The 25299-nt window shown below is 40.3% G+C and overlaps 1 protein-coding gene across 1 annotated transcript in view; it reads right to left on the minus strand.

Moving 5' to 3' along the window:
* The window catches only part of gstcd (glutathione S-transferase, C-terminal domain containing), a 50507-nt gene that overhangs the window by 18554 nt on the left and 6654 nt on the right, over positions 1–25299 (minus strand). The window lies entirely within an intron of this gene.

Below are 25299 nucleotides of genomic sequence, written 5' to 3' on the forward strand. Positions count from 1 at the left end.
CTTGCTTATCAATTGAAAAAACCTGAACAAAAACACTATTAATTCTATAAGCGACAGTAATGGTAGGATTATTAGAGATCACGAGACTATTAATAACATATGTAGAAGTTATCTTTCATCCTTGTATAAATCTGAATATAAGGCCAATCAGCAAAATTTGAATAAATTCTTTAATAATTTAAGTTTGTCAAAGTTTAGGGAAGAAAATGGAAACTAGAGGCATGTATTTCAGAGGAAGAAATTTACAATACAAATAAGCCACTATCAAACAGCAAAGCACCTGGTAAGGATGGATTTACAGTTGAATTTTTTTAATGTTTTTCAAAAGAAATCATGCCAATCCTCCTTTGCCTGTATAATCAGACTATGGCGGAGAAGATTATGCGATCAGTCATCATTTCATTGCTGCCTAAACCAGGGAAAGACTACCTACATGTGAAAAACTACAGACCAATAAGCTTGCTTAATAACAATTACAAAATATTTGCAAAAATGTTGGCAAATCGGCTAGAGGAAGTTGTCACATATTAAAGTAATTTAGACTAAGTTGGCTTTATCCGTGGGTGGTTTCTATCTGATAACATGCAAAGGCTCCTGCAAACTATGCAGATGGCGAGCTCTCTTCAGCATCCAGTGGTAGCAATATCACTGAATGCTGAAAAAGCTTTTGGTCTAATTGAATGGTTGTACTTGTTTGAGACTCTTTCCAGATATGGTTTTGGTCCAAGGTGCCCCTCAATAAAAAGGTTGTGGGTCCCGGCCTGGGTCCTTTCTGTGCGGAGTTTGCATGTTCTCCCTGTGTCTGTGTGGGTTTCCTCCGGGTACTCCGGTTTCCTCCCACCTTCCAAAGACATGCATGTATAGGTTAACTGGCGATTCTAAATTGACCATAGGTGTGAATGCAAGTGTGAGTGATTGTTTGTCTCTGTATGTCCTTGAGTGTTGGCCCTACGATGGATTGGCGACCCATCCAGGGTGTACCCCGTCCCTCGCCCATTGTGAGCTGGGATTGGCTCCAGCAGCCCCGCGATCCAGATACGGATGAAGCGGATGAAGATGAGTGAGTGAGTGAGATTGTTTACAGTGGATCAGAGCATTATATAAGGAACCTGCCTCAGTAATTAAGAGTAATGGCATGCTTTCAGCTCCCTTTCAACTCTGGTGTTCAACTAGACAAGGATGTCCCCTTCCCCGTTACTATTTATTTTAGCCTTAGAACTGTTGGCATGAGCTATTCATCAGGATAAAGACATTACAGGCATTTTTATTGGTGGCCATGATTTCAAATTAAATATGCATGCGGGTGATATTTTGTTGAAGCTGTCCAAACCTTCACACTCTATACCCAAAGTTTTAGAAACTATGAATTCATTTGGCAAACTCTCAGGCTACAAGATCAATTGGACTAAGAGTGAAGCTATTCCTTGGAACAATTGCAAACTCAACCCTCCCATCTTCCCCAATATAGATTAACAACGCCTTTAAAGCTGCAGTGGAATCAACTGGCTAATATGGTATGGTATAATCACAATTCAGAAATTTCTCAAATTGTAGAGAATGGAGAGATTCTGCCCTTGGAGGAACTCATAAAAAGATATAACTTGAACGTTAATACAAAAAGTTTTTTACAGCACTCCCAGTTAAAATCAATTGTTTCTTAATTTCCCAAAGACTATTTTGATTATAATTATGAGATTGACAAAAAATTAAGGGTTTCATCAAATAGAGTAATAGTCTCAGGTTTATATAAATTGTTACTTCATTCCTCTTCATCCCAAACTCAAAGACAGAGTCACAATTGGAACTCGATTTGGGAATTATATTTTCTTCTGAAGAGTGGGGAAACATTTGGCGTGACATTAAAAGAACCTCCAAATCAGCTAGAGGTAGAGTAATACAATAGTAATTCTTCATAGAGCCTATATTACTCTCTCTAAGCTTAAAAAAATAGTTCCAAGTGCGTCAAACCTGCTGCTGGCATAAATGTGGGCAAGCGGGAAACCTAATTCATATGTTATGGCACTGCCCGGCAGTCAAGTAATTTTGGACAGAAGTCCAGTGTTAATTAATTAATTAATAGTTAATTTCAGTGATTGCTAAGGTAAATATTGCTCCATGTCCATCAGTGTGTCTGTGGGGTCACAGGTCTGTACATTAAAAAACAGACAAAGGAAAAAAGTTGGTTTTTAGCGTTTTTGGCTGCAAAAAGAATGATTTTGTCAAATTGGAAAATTCAGAAACCAAATAGTTTTTCTTCTGACACATTCTTGTCTGAGATTTTTAATCTTTTAGGTATGGAATGAATCACAGATACATTAAATGATACCAAGTTGAGATCTGATATAATTTGGAAGGTGAGACAGATTGTATCGTCGTCATCAATATTGTGGTGATTTAATTTTTGTTTGGATGAACTGTTACAAGTTTTGAATTTTTTGTGTCCTGACTTTATTTTATTTTATTTTATTTGGACAAATGAATTAATACTTAAATAAGAGCATGCATTAAGCGCCCCCCCCCCCACCTTTATGTGATGCAGTTGTGAAATTGTTCAATTGTGTTAACTGTCATGTATTAATATTTAAAATATGATTTTAATTTTTTTTTTAAAGGAAACTGAATTTTAGGAATTTTGTGATATGGCAATTTCCCAATAAATAAGAGGTGGGCCATACCAAAGTCAGTTCCTCTGAACTTGCTTCATTCACCTCTCATTTTGTGTGAGATGTATTTAATTCCAGACATCTGTATCCCATGACCCTGTTCATTGTCTGACAGACGGAGCACCTGGGTAATGAGTCCACATGGTAACCTCCTACTTTGTTTCTTTCCTTAGAGGGTCAAGCAGATATAACTCAGAGGCGAGTGTATTACCCTGGGTCACCAAGAGTCATTACCTGAAGAGGTCGGCCCTGAATTGCAATTCACTTGCCTGGCAAAATGCTGTAAAACCCTGGATTATTTACTACAGCATGGATAAAATGGCTAATGTGGCTAGAAAGGAAACCCGAGTGGATGAGATGGGGCAGAAAACTTCATAAGAATGCCTTGTGACTTGTCCAAAAGGGAAATGTGAGTAACATCAGCTGAAGGCTAAAATCTCTGGTGGCATCCTGGTGTGTTTGGGATGAGCAGCAGGAGGTTAGAGGAGATGAGAAAAGGAATGTTTCCTTCTTCCTGCAGTACAGATTAGGGCAGCTTCTCCTTTAGAACCACAAGATGGGCCTTGGGATCAATTAAAGTCTTTAAAATGGATTGAATTAGATCATCAATTAAATCTCAGGATTTGTCTACATCTTTTCTACATCTGTCTTTTCTCAAAATTCCAAATTTATCTGGATTGCTATGTGTTTTTACAGATAAAATTCTCACGATCAGAGAAAGAATTTATCAGCTCTTGCCTACGTTAGATAAAAATCTCCTACTGAATAAAGCAACTCCTGAATCAGCTGCAAGCCTCTTTTACATCTGGAATCATTCTCACCTCTGAATCGCTCAGAGCTAGCTTCTATAGTTTCATCATCCAGACCGTCAACCTGTCTATTAGACCCAGTACCAACTAGCCTCTTTAAAGAGATCTTTTATTTAATTGAGCCGTTCATTCTAGATTTGATTAATCTGACTTTATTTCTGGATTATGTACCTCAGGCACTTAAGGCCGCGGTCATAAAACCCCAGCTTAATAAACCTAATCTTGATCCAGATGTTTTGGCAAACTATAGACCCATATCGAACCTTCCATTTATTTCTAAAATCATTGAGAAAGCTGTAGCAAAACAACTACACGACCATCTGGATGGAAACAGTTTGTTTGAACAGTTTCAATCAGGATTTAGAGCCCATCATAGCACAGAAACAGCACTGGTTAAAGTCTCCAATGACATTCTAATGGCTTCAGACAATGGATCAGCCTCCATACTTCTCCTTCTAGATCTCAGTGCTGCATTTGACGCCATAGATCATAATATTTTACTACAGAGACTGGAATATGAAATTGGAATTAAAGGAACTGCACTAAGGTGGTTCAAATCCTACTTATCAGATAGACATCAGTTTGTTCATGTTAACAACAGCTCCTCCTCATGTACTGTAGTCAGTCATGGAGTCCCGCAGGGTTCGGTACTTGGACCAATCCTCTTTATGCTTTATCTGCTTCCTCTAGGCAACATTATCAGGAAACACAGCATCAACTTCCACTGTTATGCAGACGATACTCAGCTGTACCTATCAATGAAGCCAAATAAAGTCACTCAGATAGTCAGACTGCAGGCATGTCTTGAAGACATAAAAGTCTGGATGACTGGAAATTTTTTACTTCTCAACTCTGACAAAACAGAAATTATTGTACTTGGTCTTAAGCACCTCAGAAAAATACTATCTAATCATCTCATCAGTCTAGACGGCATCACTTTGGCTTCCAGCTCCACTGTAAGAAACCTTGGAGTAATTTTTGACCACGACATGTCCTTTGTCCCTCACATAAAACAAGTTAGTCGGGCAGTCGGGCAGCTTCTCCTTTCTCAGGATGATGCAGAAAAACTAGTCCATGCATATGTAACTTCTAGGCTGGACTACTGTAACTCATTACTATCTGAATGTCCAAACAAATCTCCAAAAGGCCTTCAGTTGATTCAGAACGCTGCTGCACGAATATTAACAGGAACTAGGAAAAGACATCATATCTGTCCTGTGTTAGCTGCTCTTCAGTGGCTGCCAGTAAAATATAGAGTAGAATTCAAAATCCTTCTTTTAACATATAAAGCTCTTAATGGCCAAGCTCCATCGTATCTCAGAGAGCTCATAGTTCCTTACTGTCCTAGTAGGCCACTATGTGGCTATGCTGCTATAGGCATGGGGGAAGGACTGAGCTTCTCTCTCTCTCTCTCTCTCGCTGTCTGTCTCTCCCTGTCACCCTCTCTCCCCCTCTCCCTCTTTCTCTCTCCCTCCCTCTCGCTCGCCCTGTCCTCATCCTGCAGGTGGTGACTCATTGCCATCCCATGTTCCTGCAACATCTGCTGGTGCCATATTTCATGAATTCTGTACTACAGCTCAACTCCATGAACTTCATGCAGCAACATGTTCCTGCCTATACCTTCCCCCCAATGCCTATCTCACTCTCTCTCTCCCACTCTCAACGCAACTGGTCAAGGCAGATGGCCGCATTATCTTATCTCATTATCTTTGTTTGCCATTGAAAATGTAATTACTTCCTTCTTTCAACTTCTGTTTCTCTGACCTGCTGACATACTCGGCTGCTGGTTGATCTCTGACTGGAGTTCAGGTGTTTTTTCTTCAGGAAGATTTTTTTTTTTTTTTTTTAATCTCCTTCCACAATCTAATGTTACCTAAAAGCAGGATATAGTGATGTTCGTGGTGTATTTGAACAGGTGCAAAGACTGAGAAATATGGTGTCACAGGATGTCATGTTAGACCATGGTGTGCTTAAAGGGGCTGCCTTTAAAACACTTGTGTTACAGAAAAAAAAAAACTGGTTTTAAGATGTGCTTCCAAGATGTGCATTTATGAGTGGAGAGGTAATATATACTTTGCTATATTAAATAAAAAGTATAAAATGTTTTTTAATGTCTGCAGCTGCTCATATAGGATACCAGAACATTATATTTCATAATCACGATTCTCAATTTCAAAGCTAAGTAACACATGTGGAAACACACCATACAATAAATAAGCACTGCTTGATCCTTTGATGTGGCGATTTGTAGACTCCTCCAGGAGACGGCAGTTTCACGATTTTTTATGAGATCTTTTTTTTTTTTTTCATACTTCATAGCTACTTTAATTAAAACAAATAATTAAAAGCAAAGGCCAATAAATTAAGAAGTAGCTCATACATTTTAGCATATCAGTCTATATAAATGGAGTGATGCAGCTTTTGCAGATAGACTGCATGATCAAGCCTTATCCAAACAAGCCCTCATAACTGCCCATGTAAGCACGGATAGGGTTATATGTGGTTTGTGATTTGACAGCAAGGTGTGGTGAATCATTACCTTCACAGCGTTGCTTTCAGCAGCTCAAATCTGGATATGAAATTGTCTCAAATCTGGCTGCCTGAATCCTGCTCTAATAGTCATAAATGTACTAATGTGTCAGTTAAGCCAGGATAAGGTTAGCTGTCATCGTCCTCGAGAGGAACAATAAGAATGCTTTCTGATCTTGCCAGCTGCTCAGAAAAAACACAATGTGGAATAAAAATAACTGTGTGGCTGGTGTGGAATGTGCTGCAAAGATTAAAAAAATAAAGCACACTGAAAACACTAAACTTACTTGAAGCACAAATCACTGTATTTCCTTTATATAAGTGCACATACCCATATTGCAGGAATAAGCTTGCCACATTTGAGACCCTCCCACCACCTAATGAGCGGTGTAGAGCTTAGTAACAAAGGTAAAACAGATGACCAAGATTCTGACAGCAATAGGCTTAACATTGGAATTTGCTTAGTGGAGCAAAGAATTGATTTGACTGCTTATGTTCCCAACTTCACTTTAATGAATATTTCACGTTCCTTCTGAGTTTCTTCATACATAGAAAAATCTTGCCACAAAGTAAGGAAGTACCACCCATATATAATATGCAACTACCTTCTCAAACTGTTACTGTCAATCGTTTTATTCTGGATTTAATAACTGTGGTCCAAGGGAGGCTTCACCTTCGTAACTGATGGAAATTGTAGCTATTCTGTTAATTTAAATCATTAGTCATTCAGCTAATTAAAAGTCGAATTTCATACAGCCAATTGCACATTTGCTATAGCCTGTTAGAACACATGCGAGACCTTACCTCCTCTGAGTAGATGTTCTCAGTGCATTCTTTGCATATCTCTAAAACAGCCGAGCAATTCTACTAAGGAACACAAAGTCTATAACAACAACTCTTTTGTTTTCAGACCATCTATCACCTCAATGTAATGAGCTGCTGTGTGCATGTGTGGCTGTTGAATGGCAACAATATTGATCTGACAGAGCTGTAGATTTACCTCAGTGTGGTCTAATACCAGCAACTTCCAATGTCTTCTGCATTATTTACTATTTGAAGCACATAAGCCTGCATTTGGCCATTAGATTTTTATTATGCAAATCTATCGCTGAAAGGTTGCAGAGAAGAAGTTTGGTACATCTAAGTTAATTGTTGATTGTGCTTTGAATGTGAATTCAGAGCGCTTTTCTACAGCCAGACACAGAGCAGCAACTGTTGTCTGGAAAAAAAAAATGTTTCCTTTCATAGCAGCGGTAACTAATTTTCTTCCATGTGTCAGTGCAAGAGTGCGATGACAAAGAAAATCAAAGGTAATGAAGAAAAACACAAAAGGGAAAAGCTTTTCACTGTGCATCCTTCAGCAGCTTTGGAATTTTTGTCAAAACATGACAAGACGTAGCTGGAGACAAGAAATCTGCATAATTATCGAACAGCGATAGTCTCTCATACAGGCCATAGTCCATAACCTAATTCGTTTGTCTCCAATGTTTTGTTTCAAGTGGGCAGGAAGGAGACATCAACTTCAACTCCTCAACCGACATCCAATCACCAACTTTTCTGTTGCACATGGACAGAGCATCACATCAGCACATCTGTCACACAGTAATTGGAAATTATGTCGGTACAACTGAAGTGATTTGTCAATAGTAATAACGAGAAATGGTCATTTTGATAAGCACAGTGGGGATGGGGTTAGGGTTGAGCTGGTACCATACAAAACAAAAAAAAAAAACAAAAAACCAAATTCTTAGTAATTCTTTGCAAAGTCAAAAATGGCTGAAGACAATCCCCTAAAAGAATATGTCAAGTCTCACAAATTACGCGTCACTGAAGCTAATGCAGTTTTTTATCGTTACAACGGTAACGTGTGTGTGTGGCTCATTTATTTAGGCATTTGAGCCTTTAAACTTTGTCAGCTTATTTTTCCTGTCAAACCTGCACATCTTAGTACCCGAGCTTTAAGGTGTATTTATTTATTTGTTTGCTTGTTGAAAACTGCATAGAATGTTTTAAAAAGATGGCTGCAGAGGGCCACAGGCAACCCTTCAAAAACACACATCTGATATGTTCATTTTATTTCAACATTTAGAAATCTATGTCAGCAACAGGATAACACTATAAAGTTAGGGCAACAATCACACTTCCATTCTGGCAAGCAGTTGTTCCAACCACACAGGGCAACCACAGTCCGATCTGTTACGATCTGTCTCCAGGGTGCTGCTCACTGCACTGTTTGAAGTTGATGTGACAAAACAATCTACACTGCTCTGCTTCAAAACTTAGGGAAGTTTGTGAAGCCTGTGAATTTGTATGTGCCACTGACAGAGGGGGAAAAAAATATTGGTTGTTCAGAGAGTATATAAATGACTGATGGCCGCCGATCCTGGCCAACACATTTAAAGCTCAGTGCAGATAAGAAACAAATGACCTGAGGCTGCCTAAGAGTTGACACATGAGCAAACAAAGTCCACAAGGAAATCAAATGACTGAGTTCACTCTCTGGACTTAAGACTTTCACACTTGAATAGTGTGTAATATGACAGTCGTTCTATATACCAACAAACTACAAAACAAGATTCAGCTGAGATTATATTTGAATTTTCACCTGACGCATCAATGATCTGAAGGAAGACAAGAAACTAATTAAACTAAAAAAATGTTTAGTCAGTTAATCAAATGGATGTGATAGTTAGAAAAATGTATCCCCACTTTTGGATGCAAGAAATGTATTAAGTATAAAACAAAGAAATAGCTAAATATTTGTTGTATATTGTAGTCTAAATAGTCTAAAATGCATACTTTGGATATATCATTATATTTAATATTTCACAAATAAATTGCTGGTTAGAATAAATAGGGGGTTGGAAAAGCTCTTGAATAAGTATGGGGTGCAAAAAGAGTAAGCAGTTGTGGAAGTAGTACTCTGCCGAAGCTGTCAAAATCAGAGACTAAGTGGCCCAATACTGGCATCTGCGGAGGGCCGTGTCGATGTCTATTGGCCTGGCACCTTTGTAAAATCTTCCAGTATGGCTTTCAGCCCCTTTTCTTACAGTACCAAGTCAACGATAAATAAAGGCTGGTTGGACTCCAGCCAGCTGTTGTATGTGCTCTTTTCTTTGAAATGTTGGGTTGCCAATGTCAGAGCCTGCCTTATGTGAGAAATGAAGGGATTCTTCCTTCAAATCTTAGCAATAAGCTTATACTGCCACTGCAGAAGGAGACTGCTGAGGTTTTTGGAGTGAGGGTAACCAACGACCTTACTCAGCTTTCTGGGGTGTTATTGTCCTTTAAGTCTTTTCTAAAGCAGGCATTTAATTTTTTAAGTCTACAGTTTGTCTCTGGCTGTTTTATGCGTCAATGGAAGTAAGAGCTATAGTGATATACTGTTTAAGAGCACTTCTGTCTTGCTTGTGTTGTTAAATGTGTCATGCAAACATCTGCGGACACATTGTTTGTCCCAGCCCCAACTTCCAGTGCAACAGAGCATATGTATCAATTTCCCTGTTATGCCTTCAAATACCTCACCAAAGCAAAAATATTCTTATTTAGGAAAGTGGGCTAAGAATCAAGGGATTAGCCACAGGCGCATCATATGTCCTTTATGATAATTGGAACAGGATTTTGATAAATCATAATACACTGCTGTCTTAAAAAAAAAAAAGAAGACAAATTTATGACAGTAATGGGTGTTCACATTTCAACAGGTGACTATGTACAATATAATGCACATTGTACATGTAAAATTATAGTCAACAGAATATGAATGGAAGCGCTCGCTATTTATTTTAATGTTCAATGCAAAAATAGACAAAACACACACTCACACCCACATGTCTACTCACCCCTATTGCAGTGTAAGACGACACTGTGCCGGGGTGTAAAAGGCATAAGGGAAAGCTCAACAAACAGCAATGCATAACACCAAGACAGACATAAACAGAGAAACATGCCAAAGTCCATACACATGTTTTTTTCTCACCAAATTAGATGTGGGCACCAGGGGAGGTCTCATACAATAGAAGTGCATCTAAAATTACCACACTGAAACCAAATATGACATATCATCTGTTACTGTGGTCACAAGATACAGAGCATTATAATGAGCTTTGAGCCTTCCTCTGAGCCCCAGCCAACAAAATAAGAGACTCCAGTGAGATAACTCCATCGAGTGGGGAGGGGGCATTCACTTGTTGTCCCCTTTATGCCAAAGCAAAGCTTTGGGCCTGAGGTTGTAGAGGAAATTTATGTCAAGCAGTTAAAGATGTAATGGCAATACAAGGCAGAGGAAATAGAAAAGAAAGATTGAAAAACAAAAAGGAACTAAAAGGAAAACAACATGAAATTAAGGGGGGGGATAACACGCACTATTGTATTTTTGTTTAGTCCTGTTCTGGTTCTATAGAGCATCTTCCTCCAGTTTTTTAAATTTTGTTTAAGGATCTGATGGCAAAACAAATACATTCTATTTTTTTATTCCATTATGTAGATTTAGTTCTCATTGTAAAGGCAAAAAGTAAAATAGTAAAACATAATTTGTCTCTTTATGGATGAAATACATCAAAATAACATATTTATCCCAACGTTAAAACTGGTTTTAAAATTACAGTTTGGGTTAGTTCATGTGGGGTGTGTGAGCTGCCTTTCTATAGTTGGGATAATCTGCTGTATATTAGGATCAGGATGATCTGAGAAGCAGCTGTGAGAACCAGTACAGAAAATGAGCACATTACCGCTATAGACTGGACGTGCATCTCCTATATTTGAACAGTGTCCCACATTATCGTGCTTCCAAACAAGCCTTTCTTTTGAAATGATAATCTCAGACCACTATATTCTAAGTGCAGCTACATGTCCTTGATATACTTTGTGTGTAGTTATCTGGTAGTTTGACCATTCACAAAATGCAATAATATAGAAATGGTCTGTGTCACTTTACCTTACATTAGCTTTTTCAAATATAAACCTGAACTATAAGATTAATTTTGAAATACAATATTACATGATGTATGTCGGTTCTTCCGTGTATATACACACACAGACACAATTTGAACAGTTCCGGTTTTCTCATTTTGAAGCATCGCTATCTCTCCTGAGGTAGGAGAAAAGTGTTTAATATTGAGACAAGGAAGAAAACCTGAAGACTTCTGCCATGTCTTTATTATTGTAAACAGTGTCAACAACCAAATTAAATAATAATAATATTAAAAAAGTCTTTGTTTCTAATCTGTTGTAACAAAAATTGTCTGTGTAGTCAATGCATACAAAATTTGAACAGCTAAAGTATTTTAAATTGTACTCCAGAGGAAAGGCCTTCATAGAAATGGCTTTGGCTGTACATTCCATTGAGGGCTGAAAGCACAAATACGTAATGAATTAAGCTTCTGGAGAAACAGCATAAGAAACACTACATAGTCCAAAACCCACTATAAGATGACTGAGGGTTAGGCAAACAGTGTCCTCCCTTCAGAGCCAAACTGCAGAATCCCACCAGAGATTATCGAACAAAATAAAGCTACAGAGACAAATTAATATTCATGGGGTGACATTTGCAAGGAGCTCATCACGGAGGCAGCCAGTGGCTGTGCATTTTAAATCGGCAAAACACACATCACTGCAAATAATGAAATTCCCAGGCAACCCTCCAGGGAGTTTAGATGTGTTTGAACTTGAATTGGAGAAATAAAGTGCCAATTATCCCTCTAATTGAGAGTAACAAAGTTGGCTGCCTGTTGTGCTTCGTCTCATGTTTACTCCGTATCTTTAAATCTCCAATTTAAAGGCTCTAATAGGTTCAATTAATTGAGAATGAGAGGAGTGATTTGAGAAACTCAGCCTGCTGGCTGGAGCAGTAAACCCAAGGGAATGAGGTGTCAACGTAATACTAGCACATATTGCAAACATGTATCAACATTCAATGACAACATTTTAGAATTGCATCTGTGTGTTTTTTCTATTAGCATGAGCTCTCAAATATCTTTGATATCTGGGTTTGATAGCAGGCAATTTTCCTTTAAGTACACATACAGTGAAAGCACATACTACAAATCCCATCATATTACACCTATCCCTGAAGGCATACAGGAAATCTGAGGATACTTTTACACATGCATCATCGCCATGGTCATACATTTTTTCTGGTCATGTTGGTCTGTCATTAAGTCTGTCCAGATTAAAATATCTCAACTATTAAATTGCAATTAAATTTTGGAAAACCATTTGCTCCCTTAGATGATAATGCCTGATGACCCTAAATACCCATCAGAATGACATTCTTCAAAACTATTCCATTAAAAGTTATTCTATGTATTATCACAGCCCTTAAAATAAACACTAAAAACATAAACTGTCAACCCTCACCATGGGAACAAATTAGTTAACTTAATTATAAAACTAAAGACTAATGACTAATTTTTTGTTTTTTTCATGCAAAAAACAAAAAAGTTTATTACTACACTAAGTTAAGCTAGTGAATATGATAAATATGATTCACCTTTAATCATGAGAATGTTAGCCTGTTCAAATGGGCTTGTTTATTTAAGAAACTCGGACAAACTATTATTACTGTAAGTCCAGCCACGAGAATTTAAATTAGCTCATAAGGGACATCCGTAAAGATTCAGTATGTGCATTCAATATATGCAGGAAATCATATAAGGAAGCCCATAGTAAGTGCTTGTTCAACATGTAAACCATGAGCTGATTTGGGTAAAACTCGATTTAGTATTTCTTTAGAAATCTGCTGTCCTGTCTCGTGTGATGGAAGTTTTCCTGTCAAATTAGCTGTTGAGAAGTTATTTTCCTATTAGTCTCCCTTTGCATGTCTAAATTTCCAGATCAAAGACCCAACAAGACACTCTGAGGTGAGAATATTTGAGACAGTAAAAGTTTTTTGAAATGGAGCAATTTAGTTTTTGAAAGGTGAGAGGATTAGTGAAGTGTGGTAATCAGCGTTGGGAAAGTGGGACACAGACTACAAGAACTGATATATATAGAATACATTTTTATGTATGTAGGAAAGGAATAAGGCCAGGAATAAGTCCAGCTGCTGATCGACATTTCCTTCAGCATTAATCTTGCAGGCACCTGAAGGAAGAATAGGACATTTTGCTCAGTATCCAGCAGGTAAACAGACTGATCCAGCGTGATATATATTTGATATATATTGCCCCCCCCCCCAAAAAAAAGAAAAAAACAACATGCATTTGGAAGACCAGGAAACAAAATCAGTCATTGTTATTGCTAACTAAGCTGATGTGGTAATGTGCAGGCCAGTGGTTAAACGGATTGGTGACTATGCCTGCTGCGAGTCTCTCAGCAGTGCTCAATTCAGCGTGACAGCTGGAAAGGGAAAAAATTCGGCCACGGACACAGAACTGAATTTAGTTGAATGGCTGAAGTGCGGTGAGCTCCACAGGTATCAAAAAGAAAATGTAATTGGGATCAGATAAACCCAAACCATTTCAATCAAGCACCTGATTATTTTTTCCTTTACAGGGATGATTAACTTATGAGCAACACAGCAAGCTGAAAGACAATAATTATATATATTGTTGCTTTATAAATTCGTTGTTGCCAAAGAGTATGTGACTTTGGAATCGATGTAAAGTCACGTTTTCCTAATATCGAGTGTCCTGTAAGGCCTAATTTGATCAACAAACTCCTATGAGAACCACCTGGCGCTTCAATTGCTAAATGCTCCATCATGATCATCAACAAAAAACATTCTTCAGTGGGCCTGTAGATCATTTTATCAACTGATCAATTTTTATACAAGAATACTGATTAGAGCAGCTTTTATAATGGAACATTTGTATTAATAAAATGAAATCTCTGCCTGATTCCAGATATATACTATACTAAATCAGTATTATCCCATCACATTATTTCAACACTCAATCTGTGCAATTTGATCTTGCCTTGAACTGCTTTGAATGTAATTTTCAGTATTGCAGTACTATACACAGGGGTTACAAGGTTACAAACAAATAAAACAAATTGAGAACTGTTTAGTCGGACAAAAATCAACTGCAAAGGAAATAATTCTCAACAAGTGGGAAAATGAAATTACTACCATATTCTATTATTTAAAGTTAACATTAATGGGCCACCGTAATGTGCAGCTCAAAGAAACTGCATTGATACCTAGGGGTATCTTACCAATATATCTACTCGACTCTAATATCTACTCAGAAAAAAATAAAGAAAATGTAATGGGGAAACTATAATGGAAATTCATAAATATAGTCTTGAATCAAATCCAGCTAATTATCTTAATCTTAGTTCAATAACCGTGAGTTGATACGCCTGAGGGGAAATCATGCCAATTAAAGGCACCAAAACTGATCCAACAGTGAACAGAAAAGATGCTAGAGTGCTGCCTCTCTAATCCAAGTCACAGAGCAGCTTTTTAAAAAGATTGGGGGAAAAAAGTATGTGGTGAATATCTGAGCAATATCTGGAAATGCAGCATGACAGATGTTTAACTACTCATTAGGAATGACACACATTGTGGGGGGGGGGGGGGAACAGAACACGCAAAAGCATGAAAAGCGTGGGCTGTGACTTCTGTTAAGCCTGATGTTTCTGCTGGGATTTGAATTTCAATAATGTTGCAGGAGGATGTCTGAAGGAGTAGGAAGTTCTAGGTCAGCTGCAGACACTGCTACCTCCGGACAATGCGAAACCATTTTCCACTACATGTCAGTCACATTGCTGAATAGCCATGACAGCAAGCTCAAAACATACGCATTAGATGCATTAGAAATAACATAGAAAAAGTAATCTGTGATAACAGACAGAAAAGATGAAAATGCTACCTAAGTAGCTATAGTAAAAACAAAAGAAAGAAAGAACATTTGGCTTAGTTTATTTATTTAGTCTTAACCCACAAGATTATTCACTAGCTGGTGAACTAAGAGAAATTTTGATCATCTAGCGATATAGATTTCATTTAGGAATTGTCAGAGACCAAAACAGATAGGAGGAGGAGTTATTGTCATATATAATGTATACTATACAAGACCAGAGAATATATTGGAGATCTACAAATGTTCCTTTGAGGGATGTTCAACAGGATTTGCCTTTATGATGGAAAAAAGAAACACTAAATATAAGGAACATATGATATGGTGTAACTAAACCATCAAACAGGCGCTCCAGCTAAATTTTGCATTTAGAGGAATAATGAAAAAAAAAAAAAAAAGAAGTTTGATTTTATTCCTTTTTACCTAACATCTCCATGTCCAGATACCACTAACCCAAGACCCCTGCATGTGGAATTCAGGTTGGGATAATGAATAATAACTTGACATCAAATTTTCTATAATTTTACATTGTAAAATTTGAACCAGACAAGCGTGGCGTTTCTGAAATCTCAGTCATATTTCTGCTCTAGTCAAAGCCGGGAGACAGAAACAAATTGAGCCAGTTTCCACTCTAGGAGTTCAAATTATGTCATACTCTTACAGAGAAATAGTAAAGACGACAGAAACTTGTCTCATCTCCTTGTACCAAAAAAAGCGTGGAGGACCTAAGAGAAGCATGTCTCAAACATGACAACTATGTGGTTTCCTCACTAGCCCGCCCTGCCTTTTTTTTTTTTTTTTTTTTAATGGCTCATTGTCTCATTGGCCCCTCTTTACCACGCCTTAATTTCTCCTGCTAACCTGTGTCTCTTGATGCAGCCATCTCCCACTGTCAGACACTCCATCATCCTAGTCTGCTTTATTTTCTGCCTTTCCTGCTCCCTCCATCAAGTGAAGCACTGAAGACAAGACCCCAGCTGCTCCATACAATGACTCTGTATTCACATATCCGTTTACCTGTCTGCAGACAACCCTCAGCACATTTATGGGATTTGGGGGAAATAAAACAAAATAAAGCAAACAGATAAATTGAATCCCACATAAACAAAAGACATGGTAAAAGAAAATGCCATGCACACTATTCTCATTGTGTCTGCCCAGACAAGCCTCTTACTTCGGTTGCTTAGCTCCTCTGGAGTGAGGGAGATAAAGAGAGAGATCAGCTCTGAGTGTCCGCAACGTGTTCTTTAGCTCGTTCGAGTGGTCCGTGTTATCCTCAGATAACGGCGATGTGATGAATCCCTCGGCAGCGGGGAAGATCACGGAAGACGTGATGGTAAAAAAGTTGGTGTGCTGGTCTTCTCAGCACGTTGATCAGCTGATCACACGGTGGTCCGCACTGAGTTTGAGGAGAAAAACAAAAAAACCAAAAAAAAAAAAAAAACAGCAGTCTGCGCTCTTCCCACGAGTTGAAGACTGTGACCCAGGATTTTGTGGTGGCAGGATCCAAATGTTTAGTGTTGCTCCCTTCGGCGATCCAGTTGAGACGAAAGCTGAGACAGCTTGTAGGCTTCTATTTTTCTTTTCAGAGCATGTGGGAGGCGATCCCAACATCTCCCCCTTTGGTTTGAAGATTGGGTTGCTGGCCACAGTCTTTGAAGCAACTCTAGGGTTGATGGTGGATATGTACAGGTTAAGCAGTTCAACGTTTCAAGTTCATAGAGGCTATCATTTCTGGGCAGAGTTGAGGCAAGGCCTAGGCAGAGACGTCTAAATGAATAAAACATCCTACCTGAGCCTGATGCATTTTTCACCAAGAGAGAAAAAAAAAAAAAAACAACACATCAAACATCCCCAACATAGACACAACATGTACAGGGGAGAGAAAGAAGGAGAGAAGAAAGGTAGTGTGAATCAGTGTTGGTCTGTTGTTGGGGTGTGGTGTGACAAAGAGGTTAATGTGTTAGAGGGGTGTTAACGCATGCCAATGGGTGAGTTGAGGACATGCCCCTACTCTGTGTGGTTTATTCAGCGTCTTTATTACTCTGGGGTTGGGGCAGTATCCCCCTCGTTGGTGCGGGGACGCTGTGATGCTGTGATGCTAAGGTCACAGGCCTCCAAGGAAGGCGGTTTGCTGAGAGACAGCATTGCTCTGGAAACCTCTGCAAACGGATCAGAATTTATGAGACTTATCACAGAACCAGAGTCCAGCAGAGCCAGGGAGCGGGTGCAACCCCCTATCACCACTGAAGTGTATATGCAGCGTGCATGGCCGTTCCGGATGAGGTCACCCAACAAGGTAAGGGGAGTAGGGTGAGTGTTGACCATTACGGGTATATAAAGCTCAGGGAGTGTCCTGGGTACAGTTGGTCCTCTTCCCCAATCCACAAAGTAGACTTTGGCGGTGGGTGAAGGGGGTACCCGGCCCAGTCATGCGGATGGCTGCTTGACACCAGGTTCCTGAGGTGCTTCCGGTTGGGTTGGCGGGTGATCAGAGACATCCATTTCCCGCAGGGTTTCACCCACACACTTCTGTATGAAGTCTTACATGTTCTGTTGCCGGAAGTCCCCATCCTTGAATGACTTCTGTGTTTTACCACCAATTTTCACACCTTGTTTGCCGTTTTGCTCAAACCGGACTTTCCCATTCATATGAAAGGGTTATGAAGTTTTGTTGTAGCGGTTTTCCTTCATTGCGGTCAATCATCTCTGGTTCGGCGTTCACCCTGTTGGCGGACCCTACCGGTGGTATCGACCTTGACATGGGGGTTCTCGCAACCGTCCAGCATGAGGTCTGCCAGCGCCGGTGCTTGGATCTTTAGGACTCTAGCACTGCTGTTTGACACTCTGCTTGGGCATAGTTGTGTTTCCCATGCATGCTGGCTGTGCGTACCTCCTCATCTCCTGCATAGTGAGATTGCTGGCATGGCAGTGCAGGGTCACATCATAATGCACGTTTTCATGTAAGTTATGGAGAAAGAGGGACTTGAAGGCATGGTCTTCTTCTAAGCTGGGCATGTCATGCCCTTGAAAGTACACTGCCCGAAGACGTCTGTAATAGTCTTTCGGTGGTTCCAGCCTTTTCTGCAAAATGCCAAAAGTAGCAGAAGCCGGGTCAGTGAGTTGGGAGTACTCCTCGCAGAGCTTGACAGAGCGCTGAATAGCGGTCACTGATCCCTGGCGGGAGTGTCTCCATGAAGACATGGACACTTCTGGAGGTGGTTTTCCAGATAAGGCGCAGTTTCTCTCTGGCAGAAGCATGGGACAAGTCAAGAAGACAGCGTTCTACTTCTTTTAATTAGTCTTCAAACGTGACACCCGAGGACGAGACCCCACTCTGAGCGGTGCAGGAGGAAATTGTGGAGTGTAATTAAAGTAAGGGTGTGGACCAAGCCATATGTATGTTTCACCAGCTGATACGGGCACAAAGTCCTAATCGTCGTTCAAGAGGTGAGGATGGTGGTCGGATTCTTTCAAGGTGGAATTCTTCCCGCCCAATAAAGCGCTGACGGACTGGATGAGGTGTGTTCCTTGGGTAAGATGCCTTTGCATACTTATCATCAGGCATTGTCAGTGGGTACTGGTCAAGCGTGGTGTAACCAGACCAAGTTTTAGATGGCATCGGTTCTCTGCCCCTGGTTTTCTGCTCAGCTGGTGTGCCTGGGACTGAATGAGCTCCTTGATTAAGGCTCTTTCTCGCGTTCGGACAGCATGGCGCTCAGCTCGCAGCTCCTCTCCTAAGGGCTCTGTGGGCTGAGACTTGCCTATTTCTTTCAGATTGGAGGACGTCCAGGTTAGGGTCAGACAGCTCGGCATCTGCCATTCTATGACTCAGAGCTACCAAGCTCTCCTGTCCCACTTCGCTTCTCACAGCATGGAGGCGAAGCTACAATTCTTGACGGAGGTCCTGAACGTCCTCATTCACTTCTGTCAAGAGCCCTGGCGTCCGTTTGCACTTGTCCTACAGGATCGAGTTACAACATTGTTCAGCTTGATTGCTGGGCTGCAATGCTTTAATCTGCTCAATGCTCTCTGTGGCTAGCAATTCGGCTTTACGATTGCAAAGCAGCGTTACTTGACCGAGCACCTGTGCTACGATGCGTTTTTTTCTCATGCAGGACACAAATAACCAAACACACTGCATTCTTGATGGGCAAGTCCAGAGTGGCACCTCTCAGGTTGCCCACCATTCCACGGTTGGAGCTGACCACTGCCACAGTGGCAGTGAAAATTGATGGGGTCTTGAAAAGAGAGTTGCAACTTGACCTTGCACAATCAACATTTTGGATTGGTAGTACAGTAGTACTAAAGCATCTGCAAAATGAGGCAACACATTACAGAAGGTTTATGGCAAACAGAGTGTCCACCATTTTGACATGTTGGCACACAAAATCCGGCTGACTGTGCCTCGAGAGGGCAAAAAGTGGAGACTTCATGAAGAACACGAGTTGGATTTCAGGCCCAGAGTTCCTTTGCAGTCCCGTTAAGTACTGGCCAAAGTGTACATTGAGTGATGCAGAAATTTCTTTGGATGATCCTGAAATAAAAAAAAGTTATTCTATAGGTGTGGAAGAAAATGTAACTCTGTTTAAGAAACTGATTTGCTACTTCTCATCTTGGATGAAGTTGAAACGCACTGTGGCATGGTTCTTGAAGTTTAAAGATTTGCTGTGGAGTCTCTGTCAAAGGAGCTGTGTGCAGCCAGTGAGGAAGCATTCTTGGACAGCAGTCAGCTGCTGATTCAAAGTCAGATGAAATCCTTTAAAGAAAGCTACAAGAGCGCACACATTTCAGAGGAGGAACTGGAAAATTCAGAGCTTCACATTATCCGAATCCGTCAGAAGGAGAAATTCTCAGAAGAGATTGCACCTCTGAACAAACGACAAACTATGAAGCGCAGCAAGCTGAACCCCATACTTCAGGACACCATGCGGCGTCTTGGTGGAAGGCTGAGTCGGGCAGCGATGCCAGTGAGTAACAAGCAACCTATCATTCTATCCAGAGACTTTCACATTTCAGATTTGGGTCTTCAACAGATTCACAAAGAAACTGGGCATGCAGGGTGCAATCACACGCTGTCTGAGTTGCGCCAGTTGTTTTGGATGACAAGAGCCAACACAGCTATCAGAAAGATATGTGGAAGGTGTGTGAAGTGTTATCACTTACATGGTAAAGCTGGGAGACAACTAATGGCTGACCTTCCACAGCAACAAGTGTTACCAGATGAGCCACCCTTCACCAGAGTAGGAGTGGACTATTTCGGACAATTCAAAGTGAGACAGGGGAGAAGTATCTTAAAAAGGTATGGAGTCATATTCACTTGCCTAGCTGTGCGTGCAGTACATATTGAGCTCGCCTCCTCATTAGACACAGACTCATGCATGAACGCTCTCCAGAGATTTATAGCACGGCGGGGTCAAGTGGAAGAAATAAGCTCAGATAATGGGACAAATTTCTTTGGAACAAGACGTGAGTTAAAGAAGCCCCCTGCTGACTGGAACACCTACGAGTTTCAGCACCTATTCCATCAACACAACATCAAATGGACATTCAACCCACCGGCCACGTCTCATCATGGAGGCTCATGGGAGCGGCTGATAAGATCAATAAGGAAGGTGCTGAACTCCACTGTGAAAGAACAACTCATGGATGAAGAAAGCCTTCACACAGTATTGTGCGAGGCAGTGTCAGTCATCAACAGCCTGTTCAATGTTATCAGAACAATTAGGGGCCTGTAATGTAGGGGCCTGTAATGTAGGTGCTGTGTGTGACTGATAAGAGTTCATAATTACAGTTAATTATGGAATATATACTTTGTATTTCATAGTAGTTTAATAATTTAATTGTGTTTAAAAAAAGAATAAGTTAGTTGTCGTAGTAGTAGTGTAGTAGTGTAGTTAGTAGAGATCGCGGACAATGTCACCACAGTTGATTATTACAATATCACTACACAATAGTTGAGCCGGTGAACGGAGTTCATGGGTCGGGTATTGGTCCTTTAACTAGTGATATTGCGTAATCACTGGTCACATGACGGCCGACACGAGAGCTGTAGTACCAAACTTTTGCAATTTATGGGATTTAGGGGAAATAAAACAAAATAAAGCAAACAGATAAATTGAATCCCAAATAAACAAAAGACACAGTAAAACAAAACACAGTGCACACTATTCTAATTGTCTCTGCCCAGACGAGCCTCTTATTTTGGTTGCTCTGCTCCTCCAGAGTGAAGGAGATAAAGAGAGAGAGAGAGAGAGAGATCTATTCCAAGTGTCCGTAATGTGTTCTTCAGCTCGGTCGATCCATCCGTGTTATCCTCAGATAACGGCAACGTGATGAATCCCTCGGCGGCATCGGGGAAGATCACAGAAGACGATTGTTCTCTGTTAGCTTCTGGTAACAAAGTTAGCGTGCTGGTCTTCTCAGCACGTTGATCAGCTGATCACACGGTGGTCCGCACTGAGTTTGAGGAGAAAAACCAAAAAAAAAAAAAACGAGACGAAAGCTGAGACAGCTCTTTACTGCAACTGGGGCATGGGAAAAAGCGAAGCTGGAGAGCCACGGAGCGTCTTTATCACCGGTGTGACATCACCGGGGTACCCTGCTGAGGGCGCTGGCGTCCAGCCAATGCCCTCCTGTTCAAACTTAGAGCCACACCCTAGGGGTGAATCCTGGGGTCGTAGCGGCAGACAGGCAGACAACTCTGGCTCAGGCTTCAGGAGGGACACGTAATGCAGAATCTGAATGCAGGATTTTGTACAATTGTGTGCAAATGTGTTGGGCCAGTCGACTTGGGCAGTGAATAAAACAAGAGAGAAGCATGCACACATACTAATACATTTCAAATAATACAATTCAAACTGATGGCGGACGTGCAAATGGCAACCTTTTTCACACATCAGGAGAACAGATCAAACAAGATAAAATATGCACGTTGAATGCAGATGTAAAGACTCAAGTTAAAGCTGAGCATAAGCACTTTAACCTCCTGATCTCTGTTTTTTACACTTCCATGAAAAAGATAAGCCAGTACGCAAAGAAGATAGCTTACAAAGATGGGCTATATTAGTTTTGCAGGTATGGAAAGATTTCTGCGTACGTAAGGGGAAAATGCTGCAATTTTCCCTGAAGTACTGTATATGTAGGCGTGTATGTAGCCATTGATATACTGCAGGGGCAGATAGATGGGAAAGCCCATGCAGTGGAAGTCTGGACAAACTGGCTGCCTTTCTTCTTTCTTCATCTTTAATTATACAGCACTGAAATATAGGGGTTACTCAAATTCTACAAGAGGAAATATTGACAGCCTCATTTATCACACATAAGATGCAGTCTCTCTACTGGATCCTCTGTCTCAGAATAGACAGCATCCACATTGTCAGGAATACGTCTGTTGAGATGTCAGTAGGGGTTTCTGGGATAAAAGTGGATGATTAAGTTGTATTACAAATGCTACAAATGCCTGTCAAAATTACGATAAGTACAGGGCAATAATAGAATGTCTGGGTAGTGACATGTATTTCACTGCTTTGGCTTTAATCCAGCACTTTGTCTTTGGAATGAAGCAGCGACTGTAAGGTTGAAGGTTTGGTTTTCAATTAGAACAATTCCACTACTTTTGTGTTTGAGGGTGTTCATATCCATATTGGGTAAAGAACATTAAGATTCACAGCCCTATTCGTACAAGGTCACTACAATTGCAGGATGATGGCCCCACATACAATGATCTGTCTTACCCAGAGTGACAGAAAGAGTAAAGGCTTCATTAATCACAGAGGATTTGTTGAATTGACCTGCTTTATCCCCAAATATTGGAGGGACCTACATAAAAACGCTAGTTCCTACACCTTCCTTCTGTTTCAAATAAAAACCAAATGAAAGTCAGCACTTTAATGTCATAGTGATTAATTAAGCCGCAATCAATTGTACAATTCACATTAAAAAATAAAGTATGTGTGCCTTTTAAACAGTTCAAATAAAAGCAATATCCAGTAAAAATTTTTTGTTGAATTAATGAAATTTCCCCAAGAAAGAGGGCATTTCGAGAGTAAGATATGGATAATAGCTTCATTGTATTTGATGGCTTATTATTTTTATGAGTGTGTGTTGTTTTTTTTTTTTTGTGGTTTTCGTGTTTTTGTTTAGTTATTCTTTAGTTAAAGCACAAAGAAGGAGGAAGCTGAACTTGTGGCTTATGGCTTACAGTGCTGTGAAAAAGTATTTGCCCCCTTACCGATTTCTTACTTTTTTGCACTTTTGTCACTCTTACCCATTTCAGATCAAGCAAACTTAAATATAAATAAAACATCAGTAATGAAGTGTAGGGTTCCTGGATGCACGAGTAGTCAAAATAACAAAGAGAACCAAACAAACATCACCAAAAACTAACCAGCCATGCTGGGAGCCCAGGTGTCATCAGCCCTGCAGGAGAGAGAGACAGCTTGCCTTCTAGGACTCTTATGTAGGGTCTGGGCAGGTGCCAATAAGGGGCCAAAATCACACTGGTTGAACCACCCTTAGCAGCAACAACTGCAGTGAAGTGTTTGTGATAACTGGCAATGAGTCTTTGGAGGAATTTGGGCCCACTCTTCTTTGCAGAATTGTCTTAAATCAGCCACATTGGAGGGTTTCCAAGCGCAAACCGCCTTTTTAAGGTCATGCCACAACATCTCATTTGGTTTCAGGTTTGGACTTTGACTAGGCCACTCCAAAACCCTCATTTTGTGTTTTTGAAGCCATTCAGAAGTGGACTTGCTGGTGTGCTTTGTATCATTGTCCTGCTGCAGAACCCAAGTGTGCTTCAGCTTGAGGTCACAAACTCATGGACATTCTCCTTCAGGATTTGTTGGTAGAGAGCAGAGTTCATGGTTCTGTCAATCACAGCAAGTCGTCTAGGTCCTGAAGCAGCAAAGCAGCCCTAAACCATGTCACTACCACAACCATGTTTCACTGTTGGCATAATACGTCAGATGAAACAAGATGCACTCCAAAATGTTTAGCTTTTGTACCATTAGTCCACAGAATATTTTCCCTAAAGCTTTGGGGATCATCAAGATGTTTTTTGGCAAAAGTGAGACAAGCCTCTATGTTTTTTGTCAGCAGTGGCTTTTGCCTTGGAACTCTGCCATGCATACCATTTTTGCCTTGTCTCTTTCTTATGTTTGAGTCATGAACACTGACTTTTACTGAGGCAAGTGAGGCCTGCAGTTGTTTAGATATTGTCCTGGGTTCCTTTGTGACCTCTTGGATCAATCGCCGCTGAGCTCTTGGGGTACTTTTTGTAGGCCGGCCACTCCTGGGAAGGTTTACCACTGTGCCATGATTTCTCCATTTGTTTATAATGGCTCCCACCACGGTTCGCTGGAGTTCCAAAGATTTAAAAATGGCTTTGTAACCTTTTCCAGACTGACACGTCAATTACTTTTCTTCTTATCTGCTCCAGAATTTCTTTGGATCACGGCATGTTGTCTTGTCAGACAAGTGATCTCTTGATTTGAAAGGTCTGGCAGCAATCAGGCCTGGGTGTGTCTATGATATTGAACTCAGCTTTCCACAATAATATGATTAATCACAGTTACCTCATCATTTAACAAGGGGGGCAATAACTTTTTCACACAGAATCATTTAGGTTTGGATAGTATTTTTCTCTTACATAAAATCATCACAGAAAAATTGCATTTTATGTTTACTCGGGTTATCTTTGTTCAATATTTAAATTAGTTTGATGATCTGAAACAGTTGAGTGTGACACACATGGGAAAAAAAGTAAGAAATCAGGAAGGGGGCAAATACTTTTTCACAGCACTATATACATCTCAGTGGCAAAATGTCTGTCTGCTTTCATTTTCATGCATATTCTGACAAGGGTAGGATATAAGCGATGACGATGAGGTTCAGCTTGTTACAATCTTTCACATAAGTAAAAATGAAAAAGAAACCCTGCTTCATTTTCTTATAATAATAACTATAATAATTCTGATATATTGCAGCTGCTCCAATACTTGTGCACACATCATTTAACACAGACCTCGCTAAAGAGGAAAAACAATGCAGGCAGGACAAATGGAGAGAAAGAAGCAGATATTTCTTTCAGCTTCACCATTGCCACCAGGGGCAGCAATCAGCAGCTCCTCCCCTGTCTGTTGGATAATGTGATCACTAGAATCAGTATCTACTAAGATATAGGCGCAAGTTCTACATTGAACATTAGTTGTTTGTGCCCCCTGTGTGCAGAAGGGGGTTTTGTGTGTGTCTGTTCTGCTGAGTCTGTTTCTGTCACAGAGTTAACCCCCACAACACAAGGATGGTAACACATTGAGTTAAGCACTTTAAAATTCATTAGAGGGACTCATGGGGAAGCTGAGGCAGAGTAGCAAGATTCACCAAGTGTCAGGACCAATATTTTTTCTTGGGGCGCGACGGTAAGGTTCGGCTGAAAATCATCAGGCCATAGCAGCACAGGAAGGATTTATGCATATATTTATGCACATTCCT

Source organism: Echeneis naucrates, chromosome 1, assembly GCF_900963305.1.
Source record: "Echeneis naucrates chromosome 1, fEcheNa1.1, whole genome shotgun sequence".
NCBI classification, from domain to species: Eukaryota; Metazoa; Chordata; class Actinopteri; order Carangiformes; family Echeneidae; genus Echeneis; species Echeneis naucrates.